Here is a 10,000-nt window from a genome sequence, read left to right on the forward strand (position 1 = left end):
TGCAGACGTCACAGGGAACTTCTCCTGGTTTGGACACTTGTTGCTCTGAGCTGCTGCTGCTGGCTTTCTGTTGAGCTGACTGTCTGAACTGAGCAACCATCTCAGAGATAAAAGTGTTGACATGCAGCTCAGGTTTTGTGTTGAAAACCTTGTTACACATCGGACACAGGTACTGGTCATTAGTATTCCAGTGTTCAGTGATGCAGTTTTTGCAGAAGTTGTGTCCACATAGTGTGGTGACAGGATCAGTGAACACATCCAGACAGATGGAGCACAGAAACTGATCTTCTGATGGCAGATAGTTTGCAGCAGCCATATCTACATATAGTGTGAATAAAAAGAAAAACATATTAAAATAGAGTTTTAATTATTTAAAAAAGGTGTTTTGACTTCCACCAAAATGTGAGCAACAAGGAACACAGTAAAGCTCGCTACTCTGACAAAACAGCACTGAATATATCCACACAGGGGCGGAGCCAGACATTGTACAAATTTGAGGCTCAGCCCGGTTTACAGCGGCTAAACACACTACATATTTTAAGACATTTGAGATAATACAATGCCTAACTATCTGCACTGGGTTGTTGTTGTGGTTGGTGGTGCGTGGTAGTTGCAAGACGTATGTGTAAGTTCAAACATATGCTGTGTTCCAGGCAACATCGATACTCAGGTCACAATTCAATTCTTGATTGCTATGACATGTTGTGTGGCCGATAGTGATGTTTAGACGTCAGAGAGACTAAATCTGATCAGATTACAGATCATCTACAGTCTGTTGGTAATTAAAATCAGCAACAGATCACATGGAGAGCATTCTGACAGCTACTCTGTCATAATAAAAACAACTGGAGACTGTGTACAATCTGATATATGGGTGTGATAACATTATTTTAAATCACAATCGGACCACATTGTTTCTGTCACTTCCTGTTCAGTCTGAAGGCTGCTGGAATCATAGACAGTGTATATATAGGCTGGAAAAGGCTGAAACTGTCCAACTAGAGAGCTGATCTTTGTCCCCGCCCCCGGCTGCTGCCGCCTGCTCTCGTCTACTTTACAGGCGAGGCGCAGTTCATCTAGAACGAGCCTAATAATGCTGCGGCTATAATAGCAGTAAAGTAGGAAGTAATCTAAACTCCAGTCCTGAGAACTGACACAGAGAGACTGTTTAAAGCTGTTAAAGTGGGCTACTGTATAGTGGGCCTGCAGACAAACAGACATAGTTATACTGTTACCAATTTCACAAGAAATGAAAAGAGAGGAACTTCCTGTCTGAGTAGATCTGAAGTTTATTGTTAATCCTGGTTGTAGAAAGTGTAAATGTGACCAGCTGTACTCACCAGTGTTTGTCAGAGACTCTGCTGTGTTGTTGAGAAAGACCTGATGAAGTCAGTTTGAGTTTTCTTTCAGAGAGAAACAGAGACTTCTCTCGACTGCAGCGTGGCTGACACTCTGACAAACTTCACTTTCATTTCTGGAGTGTGACGTTGAAGCTCTCCTCTTTCCAGTGTTGCTCCTCCTCCTCCTGCAGCTCTGCTGTTTCCTCCCTGTCAGAGGTGTCAAAAGTATTCACATTCATTACTCAAGTAGAAGTATAGATACTAGGGTTTGAAAAGACTTTTGTAGAAGTTGAAGTATCAACTCAAGCTTTTTACTTAAGTAAAAGTGTAAAAGTACTGGTTTCAAAACTACTTAAAGTATAAAAGTAAAAGTAATGTAAGGCAGAGATCTTCAACAGGGGGTCCTCAGAGTCATTGCAGGGGGGCCTCCAAATTATTGTACATTTTTGAGTCTTAAAAAATAAAATGCCTTAACATAATTCCAACATATTATTAGCAAATATAAATTCCCACTGATGATAGGCTTACTTGCCTATAGGTAAGGTAGTCACTAAGATATCAGCCCACAGTTAATCCTAGATTTACTGTGCCACATATGTAACATTAAAATATGATTTATAAAATCATGCCAACAATTAATATTTTAATAGCTTATGAAAAAAGGTATGTAAGAAGGCTTTAGGTTACCCTAACAGTTATTGTAGGCCCAGTTTAATATGGAACTTAATTTCATACAATATGTAGGGGGTCCCTGCTACATCTCACTTTAAGTTAAGGGGTCCTTGGCTTGAAAAACGTTCAAGACCCCTGATCAAGTGGGGGAAATGCCATTAAGGACAACAGCTTAACTCTAAAACGCGGAGACAAAATCATATGACTATAATAATGTTACAGTATATTAAAATCATACCTGCAAACTCAGAAGGGCTGGAAAAAGGTGACACGTAGGCTACATCTCTTCTGTGTTTATCAGACAACGGCAGCTACAGTCTGGTGTCAGACTCCTCTCCAGTGAAATATAGACACACTTTTACACCGTTTAGCGCTCAGCATTTTATCATGTTTACTCCATCTTCTAGCTAACGCTAGGCTAACCTGCGTCAAACTGTAGTGTTAACTAGCGTCCCATGCGGCGATGTTCAGTTCCCTCTAACGTCCGTTTTCGGAGCATTGCGTAGCACCTAAGGCACCAAAATCCGTGTTGCTATTCGGTCCGGTAGATAACGGTCGTTAAGGCACCGGGTCTGTACAGGTGTTATGGATCGTGTACAAACCAATAGGGTGTCGGAATAGCTATGTTTATACTTCTCATCCAACCACAATCAAATTCACTCTCTCCGGATGGAACGATTTGGATAGGTTTTTTTGTGTGTGTGTTTTTGTGAACGATGACTGACGAGCTGGAATGAAAACAAGCCGAACTGAAATATGAGTAACGAGGCTATTTTTAAAATGTAAGGAGTAGAAAGTACAGATAATTGCGTGAAAATGTAAGGAGTAGCAGTAAAAAGTATGCTGTAAAATAATTACTCCAGTAAAGTATAGATACCCAAAATTTCTACTTAAGTAAGGTAACGAAGTATTTGTACTTCGTTACTTGACACCTCTGCTCCCTGTCATGTGCACTCTTCGTCATGCGCAGGAACTAGGGGTGCTGCAGGTGCTGCAGCACCCCCTGTTGGCAAACTGTGATGACAATAAAATGATAGCTTATAAATATCTCTGGTTGTTGTTTCTGCTCCACGGCATTTTGTATGTCATGTTTTGGGTGTGGGATGAAGAGAGGGATAATTTTAGTAATTATTTAATTAAAAAGTATTTAATTTATTTTCAGTGTGTAGTATTAGCCAATCCGATGTGCCATGACGCGAATCACGCGATTACGATTCAGCCTACGCAGCACGCACACTCACAGCCCCAACTTCAAATTCCGAAATTTCTCTGCCCCCGACAAGAGTGAGACTGCTGCAGCAGGGACATCACCTTTACCATCTGAGCCTGAACCTTCAGCTTCCACAGATGGACATTGCATCCTTAGGCCTGCAACTGAGGATGGTGGGTGGCCTCACCAAACAACATGCATTCCACTCAGTCCAAGAACTTGCTTGCTTTTTATCAACTCTACATCCACAAACAAGAGGACTTTTCACCGAGGTGGAACAGCTGATCCACTTGTGCCTCTGTTTACCAGTGTCTACTGCTGGCTCCTAAAGCTCTTTCTCAGCTCTTCGCCGCCTGAAAACCTGGCTCCGTAGCACTATCGCTCAGAGTAGACTTTCTCACATGGCACTGCTTCACATCCACAAAGACATTTTGGATGATCTGGATATTCAGGGTCTCATGGCAGAGTTTATCAGCCGAACTCCAGAGGGCAAATCTACCTTTGGTGTACCGAAATCATCGTAAGGTAAGACACGGTGTCTTACATCTCTGTGTCTTTTTCCTGCCGCCGTGCAGGCCCAGATGGTAGCCTATATGATTATGATTTATGTATGCCTATTATAAAAGAACGAATAGTCTGTAACGTTTTAGAATTTGTCACATACTGTCGGATATGACAGATTTTGCATAGTCTGTTACTTTGTGGCACTTTATGGCCGTTATGCGGTATATGGACACTTAATCTACTTGTGGTTGTTTTAAAATAAACATACATTGTCATCTAGAAAACCCATCCTGGTGTCGACCTCCTTGTATCTAGACATTTTGAGTATGCGTGTATTGCTAATATATAATTTACATTGGTTATAAATGACATTTTAGTTTATATGCACGCGGCATTCACACATATTTAGATTATTATTTATTTCGCCATTGACGGCTCGTTTGTTTAAATATCACAACACATGCCCTTCATCAGATTAACGGGAACATGTGGTTAACTGTCTTTTTGGACTTAAAAGCATCACCTGAGGAGAGTAGTTAGTAGATCTGTTTAGAGGTGGACTTCTCCTAGAACTACGGTCCTACTACTTGGTCGGAAAACGGCTATATTATCCCCCCTCCTCCGCCGCCGCCAGCACCCCCTGTCGAAAATGACTTCCCGCGCGCCTGCTCTTATTGTGAAATACCAGGATGTTGTCTGGTTAATATGGAGCAAAGGTGTGTCTTCATCTAACAGGTGGGAGGAGGAAGGTGTGTGAGAAGGTGTTGCTTATACCTTTATTATGTTTGTTGAAACTTGAAGGTGCCTCAGCTTTACTTTAACCAGGAGAGTTTAGTTTAGTTTATTGGACACAAATAGAAACCTCCACACATCTGCAACATGTCAATGATATGATAATGTGTTTTTTTGTTTTTCAACTTACAGAACAAACGGAGCTAAGTCACGTCCAGCGTTACATACGTAACCAGAAGTGAAGTAACTTCTGATTTGAACTGAAACCATGATCTTTTTCGTTTGTGTGTCTAAACATAACCAAACTGAGACCGTTTCACAACGTTAACGAGTTGTGTAAAACCGCGAACATTACGTTCTCTGGTTCAGATATGAGATGAAAAACTTTAGAGGTACCTGTAAGATTCTCGTAGGGTACAGATTTGATCATTGGCAAATTGTCAAAGATGTTTTATCAATATTAATAAAGTTATGAATATGGTTATTAATAACTTTATCAAATCGACAAACAATCAAAACGGGGCACCACCCTGCAAGTCAGGGACCAATAATCAAACTGTGGAATAGTCTCATTTCTGTGGTATTCCTTTAAAAAGGAAATAAAGGAAGGGGTGAATCCAAGCACGGACCTGTTCGACCAGCATTTATTACAACAAGTACACAAATAATCACAAGCAACTGCTAATTAAGTATAATAAGATTTATTAACGTCATAATTATCAGTAACTAATCAATAATCCTTCAATAATAAACTTATATACCTTTTACAATATCACAACCAAAAACAAAGCAAAAACAAAGCAGCATGGGCGGACACGTCTGTGTCCGTGTGTGAGTGTGTGTGAGAGAGAGTGAGTGAAAAGGGGGGGGGTGGTGTCGGAGTGTAGTTCTATCACAAAAACAAACTCCCAAAATGGCTACTCCTGTGAGCTGCACAAACTATTTAGCCTCAAGAGGGCGGTAGTGGTGCTCGGTGCACGGGCAGGGGCTGAAGAAGCCGGGGGTTGCTAGGCAACGATCACGCTTAGCCGGTATGGTAGCTCCTGTGTTAGCTCTGTACCAACGTAAGCCGATTCCACGTGTGAAACTAGCCTACAGCGTTAGCTCGGGAGCTACGCGGCTGTGTGCTCGCCCGGCGTCAAAGAAAAGTCAGAGCCAGGATCAGGCTCTGGAAGAATCATGGCCATTTGCTCATGAATGACGGTGACTTGTCCGTCTGGGGCTGGCAGACTGCCTGCAGGATCAAGTGGCCTCAGGGTGTCGACCTGAGCCTGACTGTGTCCCCGGTGGCTGGGGCCCGGCCTCAGTTGGTTGTGACCGCTGCCCAAGTCTTCTGTGTCACTTATACAGATGAGACTAGGATGCACCAGAGTCATCCTCTGGGGTGTGATATCAAACCAAAACAGGTTTTGTGATGGGCGGTTTATCAGGCAGGTAGCTGGGAATGCTACCACTGAATGCTATGCCTAATACTGGTGTACTGAGGGGAAGCATTGGTTTAAAGACTTCTACAGAAGTGTTAGAATGTGTCTGACTTACTCTGGAGACGCAGTCCAGCAGGGTTAGGGTGCTCACACCCCCTTTTTCCCCTGCTGCGGTATCTGTACCGTGGGCGTTGCCCTTGTGGGCAGGGTCTCCCCAGGACGTCAGAGGAGGGGTTTGTGAGGCGCTAGGCGTTGTGGTTTCAGGGAGCACTCTGGGCTCCTTTAGGTTACCTCCCTGGTCTCGTTCTGCTGATGACAAATCAGTGTCAGGCCCCTTTGAGGAGTCTGACAGTTTTGCTGGATACAGACCTTGTTTTTGGGAGGGGCGCGTGTTGACTTGAGTCATCGGGAGCTCCCTCCCCCTTTCGTGGGAGTGAAGTCCAGGCAGAGTGTGGCTTTGAGCTACACAAAGTATCCATTGCAGTGGGTGAAAGTTTTGATCCACTTTTACAGCACAAGGTTTGGAGGTTTTCTTCCTCTTTAACGAGTGGAGAAGTTATGGTTTTCTTCAGGAAGTGGGATGTTGCAATCAGAAATTAGCTGGGGTGTCTCCTTGCGGAGTGGAGCACCTGTTTCCAGCAAACGGCCCAAAAGAGGCTCTTGATAACTCTCACCTATAACCAGCTCTGACACCTCCCTACTGGAGTTCACTAGGCTGCTAGCCGTGGTCTCTGAGTAGACCCGGTGACTGGGGGCCCGAGGGGAGCCAAGTAGGTTCATCCAGGTCGGCTGGACCGTTGGATGTGGTAGGAGGGTCAGGCTCAGGGTCAAAGGCAGCATCACGTGCTTCTTGGACGTGTGAAGGTGTCAGCATACTTACCCGTTCCGTTGGGTCACACCGGTCACTCTGTTGTAGTTTGAGAGTATCATGCAGCCAAGGCTCGATCAGATCATGTCTCTGGAGCGGCGGGGGGTCGTTCAGAACAGGAGAATTATAGTCACTCAGTTGAGGATGGCTCCTCCCTTTTGTCAGTGGGGATGGAGTCTGATCAAAGCGGGATGGCGAGCTTTTTGGCTCGCACCGTTTGTCAGTGGACGGAACTCTGATTCTACCGGTGTTCCTCTGATGTTGCAAGACATTCCTCCCCCTTTTGGCAGGGGGGTGGTGATCTCTCCTCCGAGGGGAGGAGAAGAAGAAGAAGAAGGGTCTCTCCTCCGGGAAGGTGAGGAAGAGGGTTTTCTCCGCCCCGAGGTAGCGGAGATGAACAAGATCGGTCTCTCCGAGTAGGAGGACGAGAAGAAGAGGAACAAGAACGGTCTCTTCTCTGGGAAGAAGACAAGTGGGTTTTTCGCCGAGGTGGCGGAGAGAAACTGTGTCTCTGACTGTGAGGAGACCAATGAGGAGGAGAATAGAACGCTGTTCTTTCTTTGCACGCCGAGGCTGTGCCGAGAGGTCCTCACGGCTCTCCTCTAACGGGAGACCTCCTCACGCCTGGCTTGGACTCTCTGTCTAAGCCAGGCTGTTTTGCGCTGCTCAGCTTCATAGCTGTCTTGCGGCAGTGCGAGCTGTGCTTGGAGGACAGCGCGTTGCCGATGGGTTCGGCTCTGATAGATTAGCACCAATTGGCCAAGCAAGCCTTGTATGCTGGCTTTTGGCATCCAAGACGGCTGTGCCCTGTAAGCCAATAGTTCCTGGAGTATTTCATCGCAGGTAGTTTCATAACCATCACGGTTATTCTCTTCAGAGTCTAGGATGAGACAAGCGACCACATTCTGCAGGACTGTGTCGGTCGGCTCTTTGGAAGCTTTCGCCTCCAGCCTCTGGTACTCAAAGCGACTCATTTTACCTCTAGTAAAGAGATTGTACCAGGGCTCAATTCCTTTGTGGTGACAAAGGAAAAATTAACTGTGAACAAGTTGATTCAAGGAGCAGGTGAAAGGCTTAACCTGTAGTTCCTTTAGTTTTAAGTGTTGACTGCTAATTAAGCTTATTACTACCATTTACCACCAACCCAATTCTATTGGGTAGTCGCAGAGGTCGCACCACCTCAGGTGAGTAATAGCTGTTACTGTCAAAAATCTGAGTGTTAGTATTAATAACTTTAAGATCAGGTAGAGCGTGAAAATCTTGACTGCTAACTAAGCTAGTTACTGCCATTTACCACCAACCCGATCGTGTCAGGTGGCCGTAGAGGCCCGGACACCTCAGTGGAGTAATAGCCGTTACTGTCAAGGGTTAAAGTAGAGCGTGAAAATGTTGTTGTCTACTAACCAATGTACACACTGAAAAATTCACAGATCACAACTGAATGTATGCTTGGCAGGTTGCAGAAAAATTAATTTTCAAAATGAAATTTCAAAAACAAAATTGATAAAAAAATTATGCCTAGATGTTGCACTAAAGCAGGTCTTCAACGCCGCAGACGGGCGTTAAATATGTTCTTGGGGAAAATTATAATTTTCAAAAATAAAAAATTTTATTTTTCAAAAATACAAATTTTTATTTTTCAAAAATACAAATTTTTATTTTTCAAAAAAAAATAATTATATTCAAAACTTTTGGATTATTATGTATAATTATTGTAACAACGTTGGTTCTAACAGCCTCACACAGGGCACCATTATGTAGGATTCTCGTAGGGTACAGATTTGATCATTGGCAAATTATCAAACATGTTTTATCAATATTTATAAAGTTATGAATATGGTTATTAATAACTTTATCAAATCGACAAACAATCAAAAACGGGGCACCACCCTGCAAGTCAGGGACCAATAATCAAACTGTGGAACAGTCTCATTTCTGTGGTGACCCTTTAAAAAGGAAATAAAGGAAGGGGTGAATCCAAGCACGGACCTGATCGACCAGCAATTATTACAACAAGTACACAAATAATCACAAGCAACTGCTAATTTAGCATAAGATTTATTAACGTCACAATTATCGGTAGCTAATCAATAATCCTTCAATAATGAACTCATATACCTCTTTACAATATCACAACCAAAAACAAAGCAAAAACAAAGCAACGCAGCATGGACACGTCTGTGTCTGTGTGTGTGTGAGTGTGTGTGAGAGAGAGTGAGTGAAAAGGGAGGGGGCGGTGTCGATCGTAGTTCTAACACATCAAACAACTCCAAAAATGGCTACTCCTGTGAGCTGCACAAACTATTTAGCCTCAAGAGGGCGGTAGTGGTGCTGCGTACACGGGCAGGGGCTGAAGAAGCCGGGGGTTGCTAGGCAACGATCACGCTTAGCCGATATGGTAGCTAGTTCCTGTGTTAGCTCTGTACGAACGTAAGCCGATTCCACGTGTGAAACTAGCCTACAGCGTTAGCTGGGGAGCTACGCGGCTAGCCGGTGTCGTGTGTGGGTGTGTGTGTTAGTAAGAGGAGAAAGAGAAGTAGAGTAAAAAAAAACACTCTGATCTTTAGTTATCGATAATGACCCAGTTCTCCTCAGCCACTCAGGTCTGGGCTAACGTGTAGTTTAGGACAGACTGAGATTTTTGTTTTGCTGAGGAGAACGTCACTATAACTATTTCAGTGACTAAAAGCTGATTTTCGCCATTCTATCGCAGACAGTAACTAAACTCCTGAAAGGAGTGATTTAAGCAGGTAGCGATTACAGTTATACCAAGCTACTTGACACGACATAAATCAAAGGTATAATTGATCAATTTATACATTCACAGACAAGATTAATAAATCACATATGGACCAGTACATGATTAAATCAGATCACATTAATGGCAACAATGGTAGCGAACCCTTTGCTCATTAATAACAAAACAAAACGCACTGGTTCTAATATCTGCCCAGAACTGTGTAAGCCTCTTACTGTGTGCATTGTTTGTCAGTTAAAACTCTTGCCAGAGTTTAACGATCCGTTTCGTCCCGAAGCAGAGGGGACAAGACGTAATCCAGGTCGACCAAACAAGAAACAGAACGCCGTCCTTTTCTTGAATCCAGGCTGATTAAACCCGCCGCAGATGAGGGAATACTGCCAGTATTTCCTCGGATCCCCTTTATATGTCAGACCGATATAAAGTTGTCGCCGCTCAAAACTCGACCAGCGAGGTGATGCTGGCTAGCTAGTCCGGACTAGTGCCTCCTTT

The 10,000-nt window shown here is 43.7% G+C and overlaps 1 pseudogene; it reads right to left on the minus strand.

Annotated features, from left to right (window-relative positions):
* Positions 1-1,426, minus strand: part of LOC114566314 (E3 ubiquitin-protein ligase TRIM21-like) — a 19,367-nt pseudogene extending 17,941 nt beyond the window's left edge.
* Positions 1,427-10,000: the final 8,574 nt, after the last annotated feature.

This window comes from Perca flavescens, chromosome 2, assembly GCF_004354835.1.
Source record: "Perca flavescens isolate YP-PL-M2 chromosome 2, PFLA_1.0, whole genome shotgun sequence".
Classification (NCBI taxonomy): domain Eukaryota; kingdom Metazoa; phylum Chordata; class Actinopteri; order Perciformes; family Percidae; genus Perca; species Perca flavescens.